Source organism: Podarcis raffonei, chromosome 2 (assembly GCF_027172205.1).
Source record: "Podarcis raffonei isolate rPodRaf1 chromosome 2, rPodRaf1.pri, whole genome shotgun sequence".
NCBI classification, from domain to species: Eukaryota; Metazoa; Chordata; class Lepidosauria; order Squamata; family Lacertidae; genus Podarcis; species Podarcis raffonei.
The window spans coordinates 27311762-27339074 of record NC_070603.1 but is presented as its reverse complement, the minus strand read 5'-3'; the positions used below and the strand labels follow the sequence as shown (position 1 = coordinate 27339074).

General features: G+C 41.8%; 1 protein-coding gene across 4 annotated transcripts in view; it reads left to right on the top strand.

The window, feature by feature from the left end:
- The window catches only part of SLC39A11 (solute carrier family 39 member 11), a 264458-nt gene that overhangs the window by 173463 nt on the left and 63682 nt on the right, over positions 1-27313 (top strand). The window lies entirely within an intron of this gene.

Genomic DNA, 27313 nt, shown 5'->3' with positions numbered 1-27313 from the left:
GTAGTACATGGGCATGCTTTGTCAGTTTTCATATAAATTGTACCAGGCTATCATAACCGGTCATTGGGAGTGCTGCTAAGGAAACATACAGTAATGATGTATTGCGGCATGCTGAAAATTGGAATGTTAAGGAACTGGAGGGGGATTGTCTATTCCTTTTAATGATCTGTTGACAGCGGATCTTATTTCGAGAGTGCATTCGCCAGCAAAAACGATTTGTCCGTATAATTGTCTCAGGGCTCCTATGCACTGCTCATAAGGAGAGAGACCTTCATTTTGTAAACAGCACAGCCGCTAAGGAAACAATAAATGTCAATTAAAAGGTAGCATTTTCCTTCGCTGGAATGGATGTCCATTGAAATACGGTTTCAGGGGTCCCAGGGCACATGCTCTCTCGCTGCCTTGATTGCATTAAACATCTGTGCACAATGGCGTGGGGATAATTCAGTTGCTGGCAAATGAGCCATTAAATACCTTTGACGGTTCTGGTTTGGGGAGTGAAGGAAGCCCCCTGTGTTTTCTTCTGCTACATCAGGCAGAGAGCTGTGTTCGGGCAAGCTGTGGGAATAAGCAGCTCGGCCAGCCTGGTTCTTGGGTTTTTACTCAGGAAGCTGTTTGTGTTGTGTGACCACTGCTCTGTTCCAGTTAGGGACAGTTTTCCACGGGGTGACTTCATGTGGTAAAATAGTCTTCCGAGGCATTTTGAAAATCCCACACCTTGGAGGATAAGCAGGCTTATCAGCATTAGCATTTTCCTTCCTTCCTTCCTTCCTTCCTTCCTTCCTTCCTTTCTTTCTTTCTTTCTTTCTTTCTTTCTTTTCCATATTATACATTTATTTACATTTTAGACATTCTTTTTTAATTTTTTTGGACAAAGTAATAATAATAAATAAACAAGAATAAAAATGTGCACCCCACCACCGAGGCCATTCCATTATAACTATCCAACCTCCCAAAATTTCAACACCTCTTGTGATGGTCTGTAACCTGAAGCATCTGTAACCTGAAGCATCTGTAACCCGAGGTACCACTGTGTTAAGATGAGAACAGGAGCTGCAGAATGTCGGAAACAATGGGAATGGGGAGTCCTGTGGTTCCAAGCAGGGACAACTATTAAAGGAGCTTTTCTATAGGATGAATAGCTTACTGCCTTGTAGAATACTCTTTGGAAGCTGCCTTAAACGGAGTCAGATCATTGGTCCATCTAGCTCCATTCTGTCTATTCTGGTTGGCTGTGGCTCCCCAGGGTCCCGGGCAGGGTTGTTCCTATTGCCTGTTACCTATCTTTGAAAAGTGTAAAAAGGCAGCCACAGAAAGAGTTAGCATAGCCCCCCTGCAGATCCGTAAAAATGTGCTCTTGTGATGTGCAAATCCATTTTGACCTGATGTGAAGGTAATGAAGAGGCAGTGTAAGAAGACACGAAACGTAGCGAGCAAACAAATTCTAGGTGGTAGAACTTCATTCCGCAGCATTTAGATATGGAGCAGCAATGGTAAATAGGGGCTGTAGGTTTTGTTAAGCAGAGAGAGGCAATTTTAATGCTGACACAAGATGCAATTTTAAAACTGTCAAATTCAGATTGCATTGTGGGACACATGAATTGTTTATTATTGTTTTGTTTTTCATCTTCCATAGGGGAAGCTGAAATATCTCCCAATATCATTACACTTTCATTAGCCAACTTGATTATAACTTATTTCTTCGACACCGGAAAAAGCTGTCAAAAGAGCAAGACTAGGGTAGAGTTGTAGCTAGTAGCTTGCTCAGAAAATGTAAATGAGTTTCTCAGGACTGTCGGATGACTCAGTGTAGCTTACATCATTACTTCTTTTTTCTTAAAAAAAAAAAGTAAAGCTGATCAAAAGCCTGAACAGAGTCTATAATTACCGTATGTGGCAAATGATGAATAGTGTCTTCACTGAGCTGTCACTCACACAGGGGGAGATGCTAATCTGGATTTGGTCTGACAAAGAACAAGGATGTAGTAGAGACAGTAGCGAACATAGCCTTTGCCCTTTTTGTACCCTTGTTCATTTGTATGAGATTTATTTCAATGGAAGGAACAGTCACTACAATTTCAGCGAAAGGAAGTTTGACAGCCTGTTTTGTGCAACTAAAGCTGTTAGTTAATGGAGTAAATTAAGAAATAAAATCTTTGCTCAGCTGCAGAGAAGGGTATTTGAGCTGAAAGACCAAGCAAAGGTATGGATTGGCACTTGGAAGCTATGTTTTAAATTAGCACAATATGTGAAGACTGTGGAATATGTTTATAGCCTAGATAAGTGGTTCCCAAAATGGATGGTACCACCCCCTGGGTGGGGCAGTGGGAATACCTAGTTGGGGTATTAAGAGGCAAGGGATAGCAGAGGTGTAAATGACTATGAGACTGTGAAAAGCTGGTATCACTGGATCAAGTACATCAATTGATTAAATAGCTTTAGTTGGATTTTGAATAAATGTGCAATTAATTCTCACCACCTAGTGTTATTATCTTCTTTAGTGGGTTGTGCAAATTGCCATTCTGAATAATTTTTTTTATAGGGTAGGCCACTGGGGATGGGTTTATGGAACCAAGAGGGCAGTGGCCTGAAAAAGTTTGGGAACCAGTGGCCTGACTCAAAAATTATATATATATATATATATATATATATATATATATATATATATATATGAAAGACAGAGGGGCAGGATGTGAGCATGTGCACCATAGAAAGATGGTGAAGGGGGCTGAGAAATGTTGAGGTTTGTTGCACATTTTAACATGGTTTGAAGAAAGCCTTTTAAAACCTCCTAGAATACTCTGATTCCAGTCACTCTAATAAGAACAGCAAGAGCAACAACAGGGAAAAAAACAGTGCTTGGATTTTATTTACACTGAAAATTTAAGTAAAGAAAGTTAGACGCACATTCTACAAATGAAATTCCCTTCTTTGGGTCTGAAAGGCAGGGACAAATTGATTTGAGCTGACCCAAAGGAGATAATTCAGCTGTCAGATGTCTTTGAAGTTGGGGTAGTTTGTTCTTTTGCACGTTAAACATGTCGCAGCACTTTTGTGAGCCACCTATGTGTCTGAATCATAACTGAAATGTGAGAATTGCTGTGCGCAAGAGATGACGATGAAATCTGTAGCCATTCCCAGTGTCTTGTTATATGCATCTTGCAAAGACAGGGACATAGTAGGGGATGATTCATCCAAGGCCGAGCAGTTCCCTTTCCCTTGATTTTGCTGGAAAAGTTGAATGGCTGTTCAGCTCTGGAACTCAGTGAGTGCTTCGCTTTGACTGGATCTCTGCCTATCCATTTCATCTTATGTACATGTGAAGAGTGTAACGAGTGAGAGTGTACCAGCGGGATAAATGGCAAAGTTGCAAATGAAAACTTGGGAAACATTTAGGGAGTCGTCCATGCAGTTTTGTATAATTTGCAGCAAATATAACATCCTCTCCGACGCAGGTGGCGCTGTGGGTGGCGCTGTGGGTTAAACCACAGAGCCTAGGACTTGCTGATCAGAAGGTTGGCAGTTTGAATCCCCAGGACTGGGTGAGCTCCCGTTGCTCGGTCCCAGCTCCTGCCCACCTAGCAGTTCAAAAGCACGTCAAAGAGCAAGTAGATAAATAGGTACCGTTCTGGCGGGAAGGTAAATGGCGTTTCCGTGAGCTGCTTTGGTTCGCCAGAAGCGGCTCAGTCATGCTGGCCACATGACCCGGAAGCTGTACGCCGGCTCCCTTGGCCAATAAAGCGAGATGAGTACCCCAACTCCAGAGTCGGTCACGACTGGACCTAATGGTCAGGAGTCCCTTTACCTTTACCTTTATAACATCCTCTCCACCGGCGTGGGGGGAAATCACAGAATTCTGTTTTAAACAAGGAATCTTTGGAACACCATGTTACTTAACTCTTAGTTTTGAAACAGCCCATTTCCTGCATATATATACACACAATGAGCTAAGGCTGCATCATTGGGACTGTTGGCATTTGTTGATGTGCTGTTCTTGCAACCCATTTCTCAAGCTGATTGTTGCTTTTTTGGTGTTCACCACTTAATAAATCTGTGATCCTTTTCTGTCCCCTCTCATTTCCCCCAAGGTTAGAGTAGCATTTCCTTGCCTATTCAAGTGCTGGGAAATTCTTCACCATTACTAGACATGACTGGTCCTGATAGCTATTTCTACTGCTCAAGACTCTCTTCATGAGTTTTCTGTTTGTCTGTTTTCTCTGTGACATTACAATAGAGGAAAAGGCAAAGCCAATATTTATTTATTTTTCTGCTCATCTGTGTTTTTGGTGTGGTGCGACTAGAATTCTCATGCTACAAAACTGAGTCATAAACTACTGATTCCTTTATCCCACTCCTTTTAAATGCATATGGGAATTGCAACATCCCCTGTGCTATCATTCCTCGTTGCCAACAAAGTGAAACCAGTGAATTCATCCTTCAGAGGTGTGCTAGTTTGTGATACCGAGGGCTGCAACACTGTGAGGTCTGCTTAAGTGGTTTCCAGTGATGCTATTGGGGGCAGTATATATTTTTGACAGCTTGACTGTAGCTCAATTGTGTTTTCCATCATTTGGGTGCATCCTTAATACAGTTTGTGCTGTTTAAGACATAAGAATTGCCTTGCTACATCAGAACAATTTCACATGCCTGCTATCAGAAGCTCCCAAATGCCCTGACTATTTCTGCTAATCTTTGGTACATCTGCAGATGCATCACCTAAGTGATCACTTAGTCCTAGCATATATACTATTGCTCAGTATAATCCTAAATTCAGTAGCTGCATACCATCTATATGTGTGTTACCATTGCTGTATCAAAATGCAGCTGAGCTGGAGGTTTTTATCACTTCAGATCAAAGCTGGTTTAGGGGGAAATGCATTATTTCACAAGAAACCACAGGGTAGTCATGGATTGTGGCTAATGTAATGTCTCTCACTGCTTTCCACACCAGTGATGGGAGTGCACTGAATGCAGAGCAAATGGGTATGTGTACACAGCCTGTGCCTGGGAGACACACAAGGCAGAAACCATCTTGCATTCATTATTTCCAACAGAGCTTCTCATTTTCGGACTTTCACATGCCAGCTCCTTCTCTGGATGTCTGCTGCTTTGTCCCTGATGCTGTTTATGCTCTGCTCCAACACTGGTGCTTTGCAAACTACACTTGTGCATGTTGTATGTTCGCTAGGTTTCCAGTAGTCTTGTCATAGAATCATAGACTTGTAGAGTTTCCCAAACTTGAGTCTCCAGCTGTTTTTGGACTACAACTCCCATCATCCTCTACCAGTGGTCAAGCATGATGGGGATTGTAGTCCCCGAACAACTGGAGCCGCAAGTTTGGGAAACCCTGGACTAGTCCAACCCCCTGCAATGCAGGAATATGCAGCTATCCCATGTAGGGATCAAACCTGCAAACCTGGCGTTAGCAACACCACGCTTTAACCAACTCAGCTATTGTCCTATGGTAGTGTATTGCTGGAAGCTTTGCTTTGTCAGAAATCTTGAATTCCTTCTGTATCTGTTCTATACTAGCAGTGATAAATGTGCCATTCCCACGGGGAAGCTGAAAAAACTGTGCCATAACCAGATTTGCAGACCATGTTTACTCAGAGTTAAATATGGACCACGATCCATGTTTACTCAGAGTTAAGTCCTAGTGTGTGTAGCATTTAACACTTAGTTTTGTGCCTTTATAACTAATGAGGGACAAAATTAGAAATAAAAACCTTCAATAATTTCAAGAGTTCCAATTAGCAGCACAATCCTATCAATGTTTACTCAGAAGTAAATCTGGCCATGTTCAATAGATCTTTGGCTATGTTCAGTAGCTAAGAGGTTTTTCATGTGGTAAAGGAGAATGCTGAAAATTCCTCGCCAGATTTTGAATCTTTAATAATTAGCAGAAGTAGTACTAAAAGGTTTATTGTCTGAAACATCATCTCTTATTGGCGACTCAGCAGGAAGCACCCAAGATTGTCTGAAAAAGAATGACAGGGTCTCTAATATACAGAAAACAGCTGGTCTGAATTAATTTTTTTTACTGCATCATCTACCTGTGTTAATAGGAAGGTAAATCAATACAAAATAGTTTTGAAGATAATGTTTGCATCTGTTAAATAACATCTGTAAAAATAATCAGAAGTAATGTTGCACATGAACTTGTGATAAAGCAGATTTCCCCTCACATTTGGCAGGGCTTTTTTTTTTTTAAAGCAAGCAAAGCCCAAGATATTTAGGGAAAGGTTGCTAGTGAAATTGAAAGGATAATTAAAAATAATTTCCCACCTGACTCTATACAAGTGTTGGCTAATTAAGTGGCAGAGGGTTTTTTTTATTTTTGTTTCATTTGGCAAAAACAAATTAGTTAATTTGAAATTTACCAACTTCGGCCACAATACAAATTGCCAATTAGTGGAGCAAGGGTGGGGGAATCCTTCCTAATTTGCTCTTCCCAGTGCTGCTATGGAAACTGGAGCACAGCGGTCTTTCAAAATTTGCACTTCTCTGAATTTTGCAATGTAGTTGGTTATTTATTTTATTTACTAAATCCATATATTGCCCTTTATCTGAGGATTACAGAGCAGTTTACAGTATTAAAATACAAAACAACAACAACAACACACACACACACACACACACACACACACACACCACCAACAACAAATTTATGAAAAAACATATATTAGTGTACAGAAAAGTACTGATACTGATTAAGAAAATAAACAAAAATTGTGGTATTAGGGGAAATTTCTTGCAAAAGAAAAGAAACTTACAGAAAGCCTATCATAAATTTCTGTTGCTTGCTTCCACTTCTCTAAATTTGATGCCAGGTTTCTGATATACTGATAATTTTACTAAATTATGTTGCTCCAAGGTTTTACTAATCCAGTCCTATTACGTAAGTCTTAGCTGTATTTCCCAATACTTTGCAAAAACTATTACAGCAATATCAGGTTCTTCTATATTTGCAATAATTATGTTTTAACACAGTTAAGAAGGCATCATATAATATAGAGGACCTGGGCTCTTTAAGCATGCACATTGTAAGACCCTCCAAATGTCCCTATTTTCCAGTCATGGATTTAGAGAAGCCATCCCAGTTTCTGATTTGATCCTAAAACGTCCCTGTTTTCCTTAGGACGTTAGTCCACTGAGCCTCTTGGGCTTGCTGATCAGAAGGTCAGCGGTTTGAATCCCTGCTACAGGGTGAGCTCCTGTTGCTCAGTCCCAGCTCCTGCCAACTTAGTAGTTCGAAAGCACACCAAAAATTGCAAATAGATAAATAGGTACCACTCCGGCGTGAAGGTAAACGGCGTTTCCATGCACTGCTCTGGTTTCACCAGAAGCGGCATAGTCATGCTGGCCACATGACCTGGAAAAACTGTCTGTGGACAAACGCCGGCTCCCTCGGCCAGTAAAGTGAGATGAGCGCCGCAACCCCAGAGTTGTTTGCGACTGGACTTAACTGTCAGGGGTCCTTTACCTTTACCTTTTTATGTTTTTATATTTCTTGGAAGCCTCCCAGAGTGGCTGGAGGAACCCAGTCATATGGGTGGGGTACAAATAAGAAAATTAATATTATAGTATAGGCCATCCCTATTCCAGCCAGGCTGCAATGTTGGCCCCCTTAGTTTTGCTCCTGCGTAACATGTTGAAACAGCCCTCCATTCTGCTTCGATATGTGGAGTTGATCAGCAAACTTACGTGCTTTATAAACAAACCCTAAAAGTTACTCAGCCAAGGTTGTCTCTGAAAGCAGAGGAAACATCCCAGTAAGGACACTGGTGTATGTGAAGTCCTTGAAGCTTAAACTCTGGCCATTAAACAAATCTCTGCTGAACAGTCTGTCATAGCTTAATGTATCATCATAATTCATGAGTCTGTGAGCCTTGAGGACTCCTACGCATTCACTACATTCGCATTGCAATCTGTTGCCAGTCACCTAATCGCCTTGATTTACACAAAGTACAGGATCTTGTGCATAATTATGTTCCTGTATCTCTTGGAATTAAATTCTGCTAACATTGATCAGGCTGTCACACAGCATTTGCACGTTGCAGGCAGAATTCGAAATTAAACCCGTTACTTTTATTGTTGTTGTTGCTTTAATTTTTTTTACAAAGTTGGACTGTTCAAAATGCTTTGGCATGTTTAAGCTTGCTTTATTTTAATTAACAAGCAGTCCAAAGGGATCCTAACAGGAAACTCAACCTTTGATCTTGACATGGAATATGCAGGAATTTGTTTATAGTGTTTACTCTGTTTGCAATTTTTTTTGGTAAGAGGGGGAGAATGTATTTTATCACCAGTTTGTTGAGATGGGATGGATGTAGCATCAAAGGAGATAAGGTTGTGTCTAAAAGTCAGGAGCACCCAGGAGCCACTGCCTGCATATGACATCGGTGGCTCAATAAGGTCTAGGACAGAAAAATATGGGGCGGTACACTGAATCATTGACTTGAACAGTAATTCCAATCTGCCTGGCTGAGTATTGGCGTGTTGTCTGAAAACCCCTTTGTCTTTCCTATTTTTCTGTCCACTTGCCAACACAACTTGTGGCCAATTTGTTTCTGGATCATTGAGGCCCCATGTAAACAATTTATGTGAGTTGAAGCAAGGGAAACTGTTTTGGATCAGCTTTAGTGGAAACGTTATACAAGGTTCATCCATAGAATGTTTGGATGAACCTGGCTGCTTTGCGGATAACACTAACATGTTACGATCAGTCTGGTCCTTGCAACTGCTGTGACTTGTTTGCTGAATGTTTTATGAACTGCAGAGGGGCATGGTTTGCATCATGGAAACCTACAGCTACAGTGTGATGCTTGAGACAGGCCGTTTAATATTAAAATACTCTGCCCCATCAGTCTGTGTCAGCTATGTTTACATTTTTTAAATCTTCTTTTGGCATTATACAGGCAATTTAAAGGCTGCTGCTTAGGAGGATTATTGTGAGACCATATTCCTCAGAACTTTCTCTGGGCTTTAGCTGGGCATCTTTTAAATATTGATGGACTAGTTGAAGGTTTTTGGGAAAGTAGGAGCTTGATTCTGCATCCATTTTGTTGTTCTTGTTTAATAATTTCATCACCTATTACGTCCCCATCCCTCCCCACCAAAATACAGTTCCAGTTTTTCTGAAGTGCAGGATGGTTGAGCTGTTTTGCACTCTTTTATCCAAAGTGAAAAAATGGTAATAGATAATTATTATTATTAATTTATTTATACCCCACCCATCTGGCTGGGTTTCTCCAGCCACTCTGGGCGACTTCCAACAAAATATTAAAATACAATTATATATATATATATATATAATATATATATATATATATATATATATATATATATAAAATAAGATATAATGCAGTAGAAAATGTTTGAGTAGATAGCCACATGGATGTTACTAGACCAGAGATGGAAAGAAGACAATGTCTCTACCAGAGAGGAATGGCAAACTAAGTTGTAGGAGTATGCCGAAATGGCAAAACTGACCGGAAAGCTCAGGAACCAAGAAGACTTTAAACGTTAACAAAGAATGGGGGAAAATTATAATTTACCTGGGAGACAAATGTAAGCAGATGAAAACATTAGCAGGATTGGATTAACACTTGTAATGTAGCAAATATTATGGACAAAATGGAGAGACATAAAATATGGATTATTGAGTAAGATGCAGTTGAAAAGGTTGACAATAGGACCAATGGAGGGGAAGGTGGTAAGTCCAGAGATTCGGAGAAATCTCTAAATAGGGATATGTATTTTGTATTGTTATAATTCTATACCTGTGCAATCCAATAAAAAAAAAGAAAAAAGAAAATGTTTGAGTAAAAACACTGTGGAGGTGGGGTTGGGAAGTCAATTTATGAAACAATGCAGTTATTTGGTATAGAGATTATTGTGAAAATGCTTGAAAAAATTCATAAAAAATGATACTGAAAAAAACCACACACCTCAAAGTGGGTGTTTACTTTGTTCTAGCAAAAGGACACCAGAGAAAGCAACAGGTCTTGAACTCTCTGGCCTGTTGTTGAAATGCTGCTTTTGTATGTGCGTGTTTGTGTATAATATCAAGAATCTCATGATTTACAGATATAGCGGCTGGATGTTTCTTGCCCAGGCAACCCTGTTGCTTTGTGAGCTCTTGAAGCATTTCTACATTTTTAAAGAAGCCCATGGGTTAGATCCAGACTTGCTATTGCCCTCATGGAAGAACTTCTTTCATTTGTGCTGGCAGCCAGGATCCCACAGAGTCTGAAGGAAGAGTGAGGGATGTTGATTTTTGTGAGTTCCCCAGTCCTTAGCCCATGACCCCTGCACCTCCCAGACTGTTCTGGGTGTGGGCGGGAGTCCCCCCAAGCAGCTTTTGTGTGGACAGGCGGAGTCCCCCAAACCCTGGGCGGCCCCTGTGTGGAATAACGACTCAAGACAACGTGCTATGGGATTAAAATTGGCCACAACTTTATTATGTTTCAGATGTGGGTAGACCTCGGCTCAGGCATTGGGCGTTTATCCCTTCCAGTCCCCCGCCGGGGATCTGGGGAACATCAGGGTTATCCAGTGTGGGGGGGGGGGATGGGCTGGCTGGCTCTGGAGAACATATGTGTGGGCAGGTAGTCCCTCCCCCTACCTGGCCTGTTCACCTTGGCAACGCTTCCCCAGGCGGGATTGGGCAGCTGGCTGAGGTAGGTGGAGACCTCCAGATATCCCACCTGGGGAAGGTGAAGCCAAGCCTGTGCTAATGGTGCCACATAGGGTCCAGGGGGCTGCGTATGACCACGCAAAGGGCGCCCCCATTTAATGTGGGGAGCAGTCATTAAGAGAGCAGCACTTGTTGCATGCAGAAGAGGGACTGAGCAGAAATAATTGCCATCCTCTTTCTCCGTTGCCAGCAGACCACTGCTGAGCACAACTCAGCATCCAACACAATCTGTTTTATTTAAAAGTGAGGAGTGGCTCCAAAATTATCAGTCTGAGCAGAATGCAGTTGAGAATTTTGCAGCCATGTGACCAATTATTTTCAAACGGTGAAATCCTTGCTTTCCTCAATAAATCACGTTTCAGAATTTGTTGTTCCCTGACACCAAATAATGTCAGTAAATAAAAGACGTTTGGCATTGTTTCTGACTCTCAACAATGAGATTTTTCTAAGAATATGGCACGCGCGATTTTTTTCTTTTTACATTTCAGAGTAATGACTTCTGCATAAGAGTCTTATTCTAAGAACCTCTAAGCATTCTTAGACATTACTCTGAGTGTCACATTGAAAATAGGTCATGAGATAGTAGGCAGCAGCCAGTTTGCTCATTTTAGTTACATGTAGCTGTGCATCATGTGATATTTCGCACAGTATTCTTATGAACTTGGCAGAAGTCAAGTTTTAATTAGGGGATTTGTTCCACTGATTCTGTAATATCCTTATCTGGAACTTGTTAAACCTTCACATGGGGGGGGGGATGTTAGGCTTTTAAAATTTTTAATGGATTCTCAGAACTGGATACACACACACACACACACACACACACGACCAGTTAACATTTATAATTTTGGATATTAAAATCTGGCCCACATTCTGATGTTCATGGCACATTCAACAGTAGCTGCTACAGCTGCTTTAATTTTCCACTAAAAGAATCGCACCGTTTAATGTGCAAATGGCATTGCTTTGGCCAAGATCCACTCTCATGTTGACCTTGAAGCTGAATCAGTGGCGAACGCTGCACGCATTGGAACAAATGGATGCAGCTGAGAGGCATCTGGCATCACTTTAAAGGTTCCTGAAATGTCTAAAAGCTTATGTTATTGATTACCCTTCTTTTAGTTATGCCCTTTCACTATTTAGAGATTGGCTGTGTCTGGAGAATTGTATAGTGATGAGTAGTTTGTGTTCCACAAAATTTCCCAGGAATGTAAAAAACACCAGCCTAAAAAAACAACATTTTTGTAGGTCACCAACATGGCGTCTCCAGGGGCCAGTGTGCTCACCATTACCTCCTATGGCACCCACATAAGTTCCCGGTAAACATCTTCTCAAAAGTCCACAATGCCTAAGAGACTGTTCTTCCTGCTCAGTTTCTCTTTGGGACTCTTGGTTCCTCATCAGAGGAACACAATTACTGGACAGGGGCACATGAAGCAAGCAGTCTCTCCGGTAACCCAAGTTGCACAGGGCTTTAAGTACTAAAAGCAAAAGCTTGATCTGAGCCCAGTGGCATATTGGCAGCCAGTGTAGTTATCTTAACAGGGGTCCGTATAGTTAAAGCTATGGTTTTCCCAGTAGTGATGTATGAAAGTGAGAGCTGGACCATAAAGAAGGCTGATCGCCGAAGATTTGATGCTTTTGAATTATAGTGCTGGAGGAGACTCTTGAGAGTCCCATGGACTGCAAGAAGATCAAACCTATCCATTCTTAAGGAAATCAGCCCTGAGTGCTCACTGGAAGGACAGATCGTGAAGCTGAGGCTCCAATACTTTGGCCACCTCATGAGAAAAGACCCTGATGTTGGGAAAGATGGAGGGCACAAGGAGAAGGGGACGACAGAGGACGAGATGGTTGGATAGTGTTCTCGAAGCTACCAGCATGAGTTTGACCAAACTACGGGATGCAGTGGAAGACAGGAGTGCCTTGCGTGCTCTGGTCCATGGGCTCACGAAGAGTTGGACACGACTAAATGACTAAACAACAACAACAACAACAAAACATGCTGTCTGGAGGATGTCTCAGTCAACAGCCTGGATGCTGTGTTCTGCACTAGCTGCAGCTTTCAGAATATGCCCAAGGGAAGGCCCACATAGTAATCCTGTTTTGAGGTTACTGATTCCTGAACCACAGCGACCAGCTTGCTCTGGTCCAGGAATGGCTGAAGTTGTCTTACCTGTTGGAGTTGGTAAAAGGCACTCCTAGCCATTGAGGAGATGGATCCAAGAGTACCTGTCTACCTGTTCCTTCTGAGGGAGTGCAACCCCATCCAGATTAGGCCACTTACCTGTGTATCAGGCACACGAACTACTCGCTCACAGGGCTTCTGTCTTGGTACACTTTGTACTGTGGCTTGTGATTGTGACTGCTTTCATATTGTTTGCATAAACATTGTTTAGGAAACCTGTCTAAGCAGCCTGTCTCATTTCAGGTGTCCACTCATTCTATGATGCATAGAAAAGGGACTTGTGATCTACATAGGCATCGAAACTCAACATTACTTCTCTTTCCTGTGATACCTATATAGCTTCCAGCTGCTACCCAGCCATTCATTCCTCATATGGCTCCTTGTTTTCATCATAGCACTCAGATATTCTGAGTGCTGCCATGTTTGTTTGTTTGTTTAAAAATAATTTTTATTAGGTTTTACATATTTTTACCACCTTTACATCATTCACACAACAGAAAATAAAAATAATATTATCCTCATAATCCCCCCCAATCAACTTCCCCCAACTTCCTCTTCTGGTTTTTTACTAAAAGGTTTCTTCTGTATATTTTATTATTCTTAAATTGGCATCTAATATATTTATTATTGTTTACTTATTGTTTGAAATTCAATGTTGTATTTTTATTTTTGTTTTGATAATGGTAAATGTTTAATCAAAACCTGCCAATGAGGCCATCTTTCTACATTGTTTCTGTAAGTATACTGTGGTACCTTGGGTTACAGATGCTTCAGGTTACAGACGCTTCAGGTTACAGACTCCGCTAACCCAGAAATAATACCTCGGGTTAAGAACTTTGCTTCAGGATGAGAACAGAAACCGTGCTCCGGCGGCGCGGCAGCAGCAGGAGGCCCCATTAGCTAAAGTGGTGCTTCAGGTTAAGAACGGACCTCCAGAACGAATTAAGTTCTTAACCCGAGGTACCACTGTACCATAAATGGTTGCCAATCTTTCTTAAAGTCTCTGTTGTCCTTAACTCGTAGTCTTCAAGTTAATTTTGCCATCAATGTTTTTTGCCATTCTTCTTTTGTTGGTATTTCTTCACTTTTCCATCTTTGGGCTTGCAGCACCCTAGCCGCCATTGTTGCATACATAAAAAGTTTTTTCTTCTCTTTTGGCAACTCTTGACCTGAAATGCCATGTTTGAAAGGGAGACTCACATCTAGAAGCTGGTCCTTTCCATTATCCAAGTAGCAGGCATGACTTGGGCATGGAAGGGGAGGAGTCAGTTGAGTCCAGCTTGTACATGTCCCCTGCAGAGGAAGTAAGTTCCAATATGTGGAAGCTGAGGGCCTGGAATCAGAGATCCCTGAACTCCCATAGGCATCTCCTCCTAAGTACAATGCCTCTCTGCTCTCACCGCTGAGGAATCAAGTCCTAGCTCATCCATCTCCTGCTCCCCCATGCCTGCTTATTGGTTCAGCAGCGGTGGGTGGGGGAGGTTAGAGGCTGGGAAGGACAGCCAGATCTTGAAAGGATGAAGCTGGTTGAAGCTTCATTTGGAGCTTGAGTTCCTTTGGAAGCAAGTTCTTCATAACCAATGATTTGTCCATGGTCTTGAAAGCCTTCTATCTGACCCTCTTGCTTCTCCTGAACCCTGGACCTATCGGCTGCCTGCAAATAACATCCTGGACTTCTCCTCCTCCTTGAGCCTTGTTGTCACCATCATCTCTGGCTGCCAGCTGGACCGCATGCCTCCTGAGCCATCTGTGGCCACTGCCACTGCCATATCAGACCAGGACTGTTTTAGGCATCTCCTGGTGGGCTGTGGCATGCCCGCTCTGTGCATTCAGATAAGCATTTTCCTTCCAGGTGTCACTGAGCTTTTTAGAATATTCTAAAAAGACCCCCCCCCAAAAAAAAAATTTGTAAAACAGCACTTATGATGTGAAATTGTATAATAGAGAGCAAACAAAATTGGAATCGCTGTGCTTAAGACTGGATGACATCGCCTGACATTGTTAAGAGCCACATTGTTCAGGTAATCAAAACTTCCCTTTAACTTTGATGTGGCTTGGTAACTAACAATGGATGCTGATGAGGAAAGCAGATTACCGTGGTCATTTTGGATGGGTCCTTCCACTGAGAATGAGGAGCTTGAAAAACTGGTTTGCCCAGTATCTGTGAGATATATAGTCAAGGAAGGCTGAAAGCAAGTGTTTTTGAGTTAGGGTCTGGATGGCAGAATTTCAGAAGAAACATTGCTGGAGAAAGCTCGTTTTGAGTCCCATAGATTTTGCTTTAAATCTAGTCTGTCTGCGTGCACTTGTTTTTGTGCCACCCTAGTACCCGCTTAACCTGTGAATTTATAGACTATTGCAAAAGCACCATGAGTCATCGGGGCTGCAAAAGGAAAATTACTCTGTGAAAGGCTGTCCTTAATGTTGCTCAGCTCAGAAAAGAGAAAGCATGAATCAATAAATATGCACATTTTGCTACCACCTAGAGAGCAATTTCCCGATATTTAGATGTCAAATTGTTATTGTCACACAACTATTCATTCCCCCCCAAAAAACCTGCAGTATTCAGAATTGTATATATGCTAGGAAAAAATGTAAGTTACCCTATGCAAACCAAAATAAGTAATGTAATTGTAATTTAAGGAAGGGGTACAAGCTGTGTCCAAATTGGATTTAGCTTCCTGCTCTTGGAATGTGTATGCGTTAAAACTCTGAGTTAATACAGTTATAGTGTTAAAATTATTTATGAGAAGTACTGAAGCTTGGAAAAGATAGATGCTCTGTATGATTGGAACAACCCTGATCTTTGGCTGCATAGATCAATGGAGTCTTTCCCTTTTGAAGGCTAGACAGTGGCCATGAAATAATACATGCGAGTTCATGTACTTTCCTACTAAGGAGAGTGATATTTATGGGCAGATGTTCAGTGAATAATGGATTTTGCCGTGAGGCAGAGCAGATGAAATGGGCCTAGTGAAATATGACAAAAGTCACCTGCAGAATCTTTCTTTTCTGCTTGCTGGAGGGAAGTCTGTACATTTGCTATATGGGAATTGAAGTTGAACGGATGTATGATGATGGAATTAAAAAGGAACCTGAATCACTTCAAACCATAAGTCTCAGTTATATGGCTCTGCTGGCACCATCATCAGGTTGGCAGCAAAAACTTTTACCTTAAAAGTTGAGAAGGCAACTTGTTCAGTTCTTGAACTAGAGGAACTTAAGGCCAAACTAGTTGCTGTGAATACCTGATTGATTCTCTCAAGGCACTGTGGTTATCTGCAAGGCATTCCCACATGACGGTTCATGCTGCCAGCCTTCATGACACCTTTGCAGACATCTTTGTAATGCAGAGATGGTCTGCCAAAAGGGTTTGGTGCCTGGAGCCAGTAACCTGTGGAGCACTTTCTTGGGGATCCTGCCATCTTTTCCTTCCTGTGGACATGGCCAAGTCGCTGTTGAGCCAGAACCTGTTGAATATAGCAGAGCATATGCAGACTGTCCAGGCAGGATGAAGCAGGAACAAGACGCTGCTGCCAGTAACTTGGTTACTTATAGGTTTATTATTTACAGCAGACTCACAAGTTACTATATACAGGATATAGACACGGATCTTAACTCTCTCACTGAACAAACTCCAACAAACTCTGAGACCACATACTGACCAACCAACTATCCAACAAGGAAGGTCATGAGTCATCATGCCTATGTGGAGACCTTAACCAATAGCAGACTTGTATCCAAGGTCCCATATCTCTAGGCAGAATAACTCCCTCTGCTCTGTCTTCTTGGCCTTCGGACAACTCCTTAATTGCTTCTGTGGGAAGCTGCATCAGATAGCATGTAGTCAAAAATCCCAACAGTCGCTGAGGCAGGAGTGCAAATGTGCTGGGAATGTGGGCTTGGGAGAGCACATCTTGGCTTGAAACTCTGTCCTGCCATGTGATCATCCAAATCCTTCTGATGCAGCGCATATGGAAGACGTTGAGGCGTTGCTCCTGGCAGCTGTAAGTTGCCCACTAGACCAAACTAGAAATTGTGGCAGATGTGTGACTTTGTTTGTTCTCATTCTCCAGTGTCAGGTGTATCTAAGGACAAATATTACCATTCTCTCAGTAGAAACTTAATTTTTTTTCCCAGTGCAAAATTACAACAAAAATTACAAACATAAAATCCAAAAAAGAACAAAAAACAAACCTACAAAGAAAACCATACCATCTTAACAAACTTTATGTACATATACACATACACATTGACTTCTTTCCTCTGTTTTGAGACCTCAAAATTTTTAATCTTTCTGAATTGTTGTGTCTAATATAAATTACCTCTATCTTTATACCTTTTGCACCATTTTTTTCCAATTTCTTTAACCCTACAAAGCTTCATTCATTAAATACCAATATACTTACTCCAGAACAATGTTTTTTCATGTACTCAGTCCCATTCTTTTGCTAATTTTGGGTCCCATTCTTTTGCTAATTTTGGGTCCAATTGTCCCCTTAAGAATGCTGTAAATCTTGCCAAATTTATATATTCACAAAGTTTAATTTTCCATTCTTTTATTGATGGGATTCCCACCCCCTTTCCAGTTTTTTGCTATGAGCATCCTGGCAGCTGTTGTCACATAGAGGAATACTTTCCTTTGATTGCCTGGAATATTGTTTGTAATTATACCCAAAAGGAATGCCTCCAGTTTTTTACTAAGATATTTTAAACGTCTTTTTGATTTCTTCATATATTTCATTCTATAATTGTTTAATAGGTTGGCATTCCCACCACATGTGAAACATTGTTCCTATTTTTTTCTTGCATCTCCAACAGGTGTCTGGTTTTAATTTATAATTTTTTGCCAATTTTACCAGAGTTAAGTACCATTGGCACATCATTTTCATCAAATTTTCTCTGATTGTATAACATGCTGTGAATTTAATGTCGCATTTCCATAATTTTTCCCATTGGTCTAGCCGGATTGTGTAACCTATATATCTTAGTAGAAAGTTTAGCACTTGCCAGCAATGCTTGTATAGTCATATGGTGTCATTTGGTAAATGGGAGCTCTTACACCAGGTGACTTTAGAACGGGCTTGGCCAACATGACGCCTTCATATGTTGTTGAACTTTAACTTCCATTGGCCCCAACCTGCAATGGTCATGGATGAAGGGAGTTAAAGGATAAGAACATATGAAGGATGCCACTTGGACTGCCCCTGGATTAGAAGCTAAAGGAATCTATTTGGGAGGAAAAGGTATAACTTTTCAGTTAATGAGTTGAAGTTAACAAGATTCAACCATTAGCCATAAAGGCGACATCAGATACCAATAACCTCAGGCACACCCAAACTTGGCATTGTATTGAATGTGCATAACTTCACATGTGAGGTATTTGTTGATTTTTGTAACACCCAGTCCCAATTTCTGTGACTGCCGCTTTGTCAACCCTTCCTTCTGTAATGAACAAAAACCCAGACTGACAAGGTTCAGAGACATGAATGGTGTGTAAAACACAAATGTCCATTTTTTAGTCAGATCTAGAAGAAACAGTGGAGCATAGTCAGACAACTAATGCATTGCATAATTGTCTTAACAGGCTGGTGCAATTATATATTTGTTGCAGGTCATGTGGGTGACATATCTGTCTAGGGCCAGCAGCAGAAAAGAAGGCATAGCATGATCTGAAGCCACTGAGATAATGAATCTTTAGTGTATTTTCTAATTCAGTTGGCTGGTTTTGGAAATTTGCACCTTGCTCTTTGTCCATTAGCCAACTTTAAAAGACTCCAAGCTGCCTGACCTCAGCCACTTTGTTATCACAAAAGTAAGTAAATGTGCCAAAGACCATATATTGTGAGGTGGATTTGTCCTGGAAATACATTTCCATTTGAATTGGGGAGAGATATATATTAATGAATTGACAAAAGGTTAGACTCCGTAATAATTTCCAGAATAATGTGTGATCATTTACTCATGCAGTGCTAAACAACTTTAAGAAATCCTTCTGGGAAGGGTGATTAATGTAATTTACAGTTCTCTTAATGTTACTGCCTGCTTTTGAGTGCTAAAAAGGCAGGTAATGATTTTAAGCTTTAAAAAAAAAAAAATCAAAGTTATTGCCAAGATAACTCTTCATGGGGTGTGACAAACATTGCTTGATTCCAGTGTACATATGTGCAGTTCTATTTACAGTCTATTTAATGATTTGTGGGAGGGAGGACTGTAATTTTTTTAGTCTGATACAGTTTTCTTGACTTAAGCAAGCATTGTAATGGATGAGTTATTTATTGGTACAAGGGGTACCCACATCTTTACCCAGGGCTCCCCCCCCCCCAGCTGGAACTCACTAGAACTCAATTCTAGCACCTCTCAGATGGGCACCATTGCCATTATAAGAGAACAAGGGAGGCGTTCGTGGTGCGTTCTGGCACCTCTTTTTCTAGAAAAATAGCACTGTCTTTACCCAAGATAGTGGTTCTGTTGCTGGGATATCATGTTTCCCCTGTGCTGAAAACATCAGCTTATTTCTGTGAGTACTGCCCCATGGAAAAAAGTGCATTTGGGATGTGTACTAAATAATTGTCTATATAAAACCTTAAAAATAACATTTACATTCCATTTAAATTAGCTATCCTGAGATTTGGAGAATAAAAAAAGAGCAATCGTACTGAGAATATTTGGAAATCTCTTTGAAAAGGGCTTGTTTATCATTGTGGCTTAGAAGGTGTCAGCTTTGCACTAATGCATCACAAGGGGGGTCAGGTAGAGTGTTTGGTGTATTATTAGATTCCTGTTGCCCAAAATAAGTGCTACTACTCCTTTGCCTTCAAATGAAGGACATACGTATTGCGGAATGGAACTTTAACATTTCTCATTTAAGCCTCCAGCAAGATGCATACCCTGTGGAGCGTCCCAGGCTTACTCACAGTGGCTTGGGGTCTTCACCTCTAGAACAAATTAAGTTCTTAACCCAAGGTACCACTGTAAATGTTTGCTTTCTGGAATGAGTTGAAAGATCCATCTAGTACAGAAGTTTGTCTTCAGCAGCAGCCAGACAAGTCTACCCCCCCCCCCGGGGAAGTTCACACCTGAGCATAACAGAGAGAGCCCATCCCTGCTTGTTCATTCCAGCACCTGGCACTCAGAGGTCTGTTGCCTTAAACGCAAAAGTTTCCGAATCCTTCTTTGTTCCTGCCAGTTTCAATTTGAATAACTTAGTTGCTTCTTTGTGGGGCCTCCTTGGGTTGGACAGAAGCCATGGGTCAGAGGACAAGCATAACTTGCATTTTCAGCACCTGGCAGTGAGCATCTTCTCACACCGCAGGAGGTGTGAAATGAATTAGCAGTTAAGAAAGGGCGCCTAGAAATAAGGACTAAGGAAAAACAAAAAAGAAGTAACAGCAAAGGGAAAGAAAAGCCATGAACTTCTAGAGGTTTTGAAGGAGGAAAACGAAGCAGATCCCTCTGTCCCCACCATAGCTGTCAACTTTTCCCTTTTTTAAAAAAGGGAATTCCCTTATTTTGAATAGGATTCCTCGCAAGAAAAGGGAAACATTGACAGCTATGGTCCCCACCCCTCCACTATCTTGTAAGCTTGGTGATTTTCATTTGAGCCATTATATCAGGGGCTCACATGAGCCTTGCATGTTGAAAGCACGCGTGGGGGGTTTCATTGACTAGCCCCACCTGCTGAAATGTACACCAGTCACATGACATATTGGCTGTACATTCAGCAGTGGTGTCATAGAATAATAGAAACATAGTTAGGAAGGGATCCCAAGGGACATCTCATTGAACCCCCTGCAATGCAGGAATCTCAATTAAATCATCCATGTAGGGCCCTTTCCCACTCCGCCGAATGTGTGGCTAGTGAAGGGCCTGGCCAGTGTCGGCAGGAACGAGGTTGGTTGGCATGATCCCCTGACCCACATGCTTTCAGTGTGTTATTTGCTTCAGGAGATCCAGACATCATGATGCAAGGCAGAAACGTTATACATAAATAAATGTCTGTTCCTCCCATTGCATCAGACTTTTGTTTTTCTCCCGTTCTTCTCTCTTCCCCTGCAGTGCCAAACCCATTCCGTATTGTGCGCTCGTTATAAATTTACAAGCGGTCTGCGGTCATGTCCTTTGTGCCAACATTTAAGCTTCCTTTATTCTTTGTGTTGCGCTCGGAGTATTGTTTTAAATTGGTTTGGTTTTGTGAATATTCACATCGTTTGGTGGTTTGTTGCTCACGAGGCAGTGTTTTTGTGTTCCCACCGGCAAGATTTGTGTGATTTACTCTTTGCAAAGGTCACATTTACATGATGCATGCCCTGCCCCTGGGGTGTATGTGAGCAGCTCGTGGTGTTCCGTAAATTACATATCTCTTTTCAAAAAGTTCAAGTCAGTTTTAGCAATGAGAAAAAATGTGGCAAGCAGCCGCCAAAACATCACCTGCCTTTTTGAGCACCTCTGATTGCACAGGTGCAAAGTGTGCCCAACACCATCTCGTAACAGACTCAGTTTAAACTACAAGCAGAAGATCTTTTTCAAGGACACATGAATGCACCTTAAAATACTTTGGCATATTCCAAGCTAGATACATACGCATTGCAAGTCAACCCTTGATGGTATCCTAGCTCTGGATTTGAATCTTCTTTACCTACCTACACGATAAGGACCAGTTCAGATGTCATGATAACTATGGTTTATTGCAACAGGAAAAAGCCACACTCTCCTCTCTCCCTTTGTGGCACAGCCTCAAGGAAATAAGCTGATGCTTCTGTTTTTCATTAGCCACAGTTTAACACTGCATCTAAAATCTAAACAATGGTTATTCTTAATGATGGTTAGTGAAAACAAGTCAGCTTCATAGATTGTGGCTTTAATTTGGCTTTATTTAGAATAAACCATAGTTTTCATCAACCCACCGCATGTTGTATTCAGACAGTACAGCAAGCTGTGGTTAATCTCTTCTGCTCAGCCACACCAGAGGCAGAGCGTGCCCACGGCAATTTGGTCCCGTCTTGCTCCATCACGGTTTATCATGATGTCTGAACAAGCTCTTAGATGCTCTCCTGAGCTGTATGTTATGATGAAATACATTTCATATAAAAAACTGAGCTAGCACCAAATACAGTGGTACCTCAGGTTACATACGCTTCAGGTTACATACGCTTCAGGTTACACACTCCGCTAACCCAGAAATAATGCTTCAGGTTAAGAACTTTGCTTCAGGATAAGAACAGAAATCGGGCTCCTGCGGCGCGGCAGCCACAGGAGGCCCCATTAGCTAAAATGGTGCTTCAGGTTAAGAACAGTTTCAGGTTAAGAACGGACCTCCGGAATGAATTAAGTACTTAACCCGAGGTACCACTGTAACTGGAGTGCAGGAAGAAGAAAAAAACATGTCTCATTCGATATTGATTAAGTTGTTGTTTGAGAGTGCAAGTCTAGAGAAGAACCATACCTCAGTGGTAAGTATCTGGTTTTCACGCAGATAATCCCAGGTTTAGTCGCCAGCATCTCCAGGTAGGACTGGGAATATCCCAGTCTGAAATCCCCGGAGAGCTGCTGCCAGTCAGTCTAGACAATGCTGCACTAGATGGTCTGACTCTGTATCAGGCCCCTTCCTGTGTTCCCATGAGGTTGGCAATGCCCCCTTCCTTGGCTCAGCTGATATCTTCTCCCTTGGCTTCACTCGTACCTCCTTTTTGAATTAGCAGCCAGTTGTGCCTTTTGACCAGACAATGCAAGGATAATAGTACAAACCTGAATCAATGATCCTGCAAATAGTATAACTTACCGTATTTTTCTCTCTATAACACTCACATTTTTTCTCCTAAAAAGTAAGGGGAAATGTCTGTGCGTGTTATTGAGCGAATGTGTGGTCCCTGGAGCCGACTGGCCTGAGTACAAGATCAGGCAAAAATCAGATCGCAGAGGAGGGAAGGCTAAAGAGAGGAGGTTGCTGCTTTCCTGCATTCTGCCTCAGGGTCTTACTGCCCACTGTTTTCGGTTGCTGTGTTGCTCAAACTCAACAGCAGGCTCCAGCCCGCCCGGCTCAGGTTCCGTCGGCTAGGAGCGCAGCCGACAGCCGCCACCATCTCCTCCTCTCCGTGCTCTGCTGCTGCTGCTGCGTCCAGCATCGCAGGCAGCCGGAAAATGCAGGTGGGGGAGGGAGAGAGAGAGAGAGAGAGAGAGAGAGAGAGAGAGAGAGAGAGAGACGGCTGGCTTGGGTGGGTGGGGGAAAACTTTTGCCTTCCTTTCCTCCCTCCCGTTAAACCCCTCTCCTGCATTGTTAGCCAGCTGCTTCTCCGCACACCCCTCTCGTGCCCCTTGTCCCTTCTGTGTTTTTCCTTCCCTCCCCACTTAAAACATGGTTACGAAGCATGGATCCACATGGATCCTCAGGATCTTTGCATTGGGTCACCCCAAATTCACCATCAGATCACATTACATGTCCATGGCTACAGCCTGCACCAAAAAAATCACGCACCCACTGTTGCCTGGGGCCACAATGGTGCAAAAACGTGGTTACAAAGCATGGATCCACATGGATCCTCAGGATCTTTGCATTGGGTCACCCCAAATTCACCATCAGATCACATAGCATGTCCATGGCTACAGCCTGCACCCAAAAAATCATGCACCCACTGTTGCCTGGGGCCACAATGGTGCAAAAACGTGGTTACAAAGCACAGATCCACATGGATTCTCAGGATTTTTGCATTGGGCTACCCCAAACTCACTGTCAAATCACATGTCTGTGGCCACAGCATGAAGCACAAAAATGATACATCCAATGTTTCATTCAGAAGTTTTTTTTCTTGTTTTCCTCCTCTAAAAACTATGTGCGTGTTATGGTCAGGTGTGTGTTATCGAGTGAAAAATATGGTAATGAGATGCAGAATAATGAATGAGGTAGAAGAAGCCATGATAAATAAGAAATCAATGCGTAATAGGACTACAGTGATCTCACAAAGCATCCGGAAATTGAATTGATCTCGACTGAGATGTACTGTACATACAAAGGAACAGTGTTAAGGAACCAAGGCACACATGTTTAACAAGTGTGGCATTGGCAGAATCTGTGAATATATTTAATTTGTTCTTAGCTTTTCTCGGTCATTTACTTAGCAATATGGATCTCTGATGAGAATTCTATTCATTGCTCGGCCATTGAATAGCTGTTGGGCTCGTGCTGGCCGCTAGCTTTCTCCCCAACCTTCTGCTTTTAGTGTTGCAATAACAAAGCACACCGTAGGGATTTGTGTTAGTTGACGTATGGTGCTGAATCTTTTACTGCCGTGGGGCTCTCACATAAACGAGGGGGGAAAGGAATGAAAATTTGACATCCTCCTCATTCTGTTCCACACGCAATAGCAATCAGTTTCCCCTGACTAGGCTTTTATAACCTTGTGGCTATTTCCATCTGTTCAGCTAAAAAGTGCTGAAATTGATATTAAGGCAGTACTAAAGCAAGTACTTTTAGAGATTTGTCACATTTCCTGCTGATGTTTGACTTCATATTGATGGACAGAGAAGGGTATAGGCATGGTGGTGGGTTTTGCTTTTTGCAGGGGGGGGCGGCGGAGTTGTGTGTGCATGTGTTTTAAAGGTAAAGTTTCTTCCTCTTGCTAGAAATGGCACTGTTCTATATTTCAGATTTTTTTTTAATATAAATTTTTATTAGTTTTTTAACATACCGTTTTCGACAGTAATTAAACATACTTTTACATCTTATTCAATTTTTTTGACTTCCATCAGTCCTGTCTGAAAATTTTCCAATCTAATCTCTTAGTATGCATTTCTTATTTTCCCTATTACATTTCAAACTCATAACCAATATCTCTATCTTTTTCTATTTTGTAACACTTCGTATATTTCTCCTTACAAAACTTCTTGTAGTCCTACTAGCGTAATTTGTTGATTACAGTTGCTCTTCAAATAATTCATATACTTCTTCCAATCTTCTGTAAATCTCTGGTCCCACAGGTTTCAAATCTTTCCTGTCATTTTGTCCAATTCTGCATAGTCCATTAATTTCTTCTGCCATTCTTCTTTCGTCGGAATTTCTTCTTGCTTCCATTTCTGGGCTAACAGTACTCTTGCCACTGTTGTTGCATATAAGAACAATTCAACATCTTGCCTATTAATGTCTTGGCCTATAATACTAAGTAAAAATGCTTCTGGTTTTTTTAAGAATGTATATTTCAATATACATTCTTATATATATCATTTATATATCATTTCCCAGAATATATATATCATCTTATATATCATTTCCCAGAAGTTCTTTACTTTCTTACATTCCCACCACCTATGATAAAATGTTCCTTCTTTTTCTGTACATTTCCAACATTTATTATTTGTCTTATACATCTATATTTCGGATTTTTTGCCACCAGGTAAGGCTGATTTGATTCAGCTTCCCCTTGTTCCTGATGTATCCCTTCACTCACTCCTTCTTCTCTAGTGATGGTGGGTGGGACATCTTGTGGTTCACCTCAGGCGCCAAAATGGCTTGGGCTGCCCCTGCTGATGGGCACCATGGTGGCTACCCTTGCAGTAGAGTAAGGAACCTATCAACCTAAATTGGGCTAATAAACTAAATGACCATTCCATAGCACGGAGAGTGGGGAAGTAACATTGTGACAGAAGACCATCTTTGTAGTTGTTGTGCATGGTGATGGAGCTGTTGGTGCTTTTAAGCCAGAGGTGGGGAACCTAAGGCTTAGGGCCTGAATTTGACCCTCCGGGTCTATTCATCTGACTCTTAGGGATCTTCGCAACCCCTCTTTCACACCAGCTTTCTTCTAGTATATATCCTTGAACTATGATAGTGCTACTTTCTTGACAGTAAGAGCGGCTTGACAGTGCAACAGTTTTCTACGATGGGTGGTGGGCTGTCCTTCCTTGGAGGTTTTTAAGCAGAGGTTGGATGGCCATCTGCCATGTATGATTTAGCTGAGATTCCTGCATTGCAGGGGGTTGGACTAGATGACCCTCGGGGTCTCTTCCAACTACAATTCTGTTATTCTACTTGCTTGGCTTTATGGATGATGGAGGTGCCAAAACCTTTGACATCAGTGGCAGGGAAATAGCTTACTGTTCAAAGGTTGCACCATGTGTGTTTATTTGCCTCAAACTCCACTCCCCACTGGTGTGTGGCCCCTGGAAGGTTGTGCATGAAACAATGTGGTTGGAAAAACTTCCCTATCCTAGCTTTGCTGTTTATAGTTGCTTCTGCTGTAGGTTTCTTTTTCCCCCACTTGAATGATAAGGAGTCAGTCTCCCTAGTGATGTTATTAATTCTCAATTCTGTTGGATTGCAAATACGATATATCATCTCCGGATGCGGATGAAAGGGAAACAGAAACATCGCCACCTCACTCTCTTCAGTGTGGAAGGAAAGGAAGACACTTAAGTATAGGCTACTCTTTCCACCTTTCCTGTCATTTGGCTAGGTTGCTATGGCAGCAGTGTTTGCTGGAATCTATCGTATTTATTTGTGGTTCCATTCCTTTTATGTGATTTATGTAACTGTCTGGTGTAGAGGCCTGTTGTCCTGCATACAATCAGCAACATGGCCCCTCTGATTGTGTGAGGGAAATTTAGCATGAACCACGTAGAACTTGAGTCGGTCAGTAGTGATTTTGCAAACTGGTCGGCGTTCTCCCCGCCCCACCCCCATGATCGTAATAATTATGCTGGCTGAAACTGTGTTCCAGACTAGTTTGCACTTACATGTTCCCATGCAATCACAGGTGGTCACAGGTGGTCTGGGTGGGATGGAGAACCGCTGTCGGTATATATGGAAAGTGATCTTTGTTCCCCTCTCAATTTGCAAAGAAAATTAGCAGCTGCCAGACCACCCCCCCCTTTTAAGGAAAACCTCACATACATCATATTGCAGTACTCTAAATGTAGCCATGCTACCTGCTTCAAGGTAAAGTTGCCACTGATATACATACAGTGGTACCTCGGGTTACAGATGCTTCAGGCTACAGATGCTTCAGGTTACAGACTCCGATAACCCAGAAATAGTACCTCAGGTTAAGAACTTTGCTTCAGGATATGAACACAAATTGCGCGGCAGCAGGAGGCCCCATTAGCTAAAATGGTACCTCAGGTTAAGAATAGTTTCAGGTTAAGAACAGACCTCCAGAACAAATTAAGTACAGTGGTACCTTGGGTTAAGTACTTAATTCGTTCCAGAGGTCTGTTCTTAACCTGAAACTGTTCTTAACCTGAAGCACCACTTTAGCACCATTTCTGTTCTCATGCTGAAGCAAAGTTCTTAACCTGAGGTACTATTTCTGGGTTAGTGGAGTCTGAAGCGTATGTAACCTGAGGTACCACTGTACATGACCAGAGGTATCACTGTATAAGCTGAAGACTGATAAAAGCACTTTGTTAGAATATATTTTTTGCATAATTCTGTGGCAGGA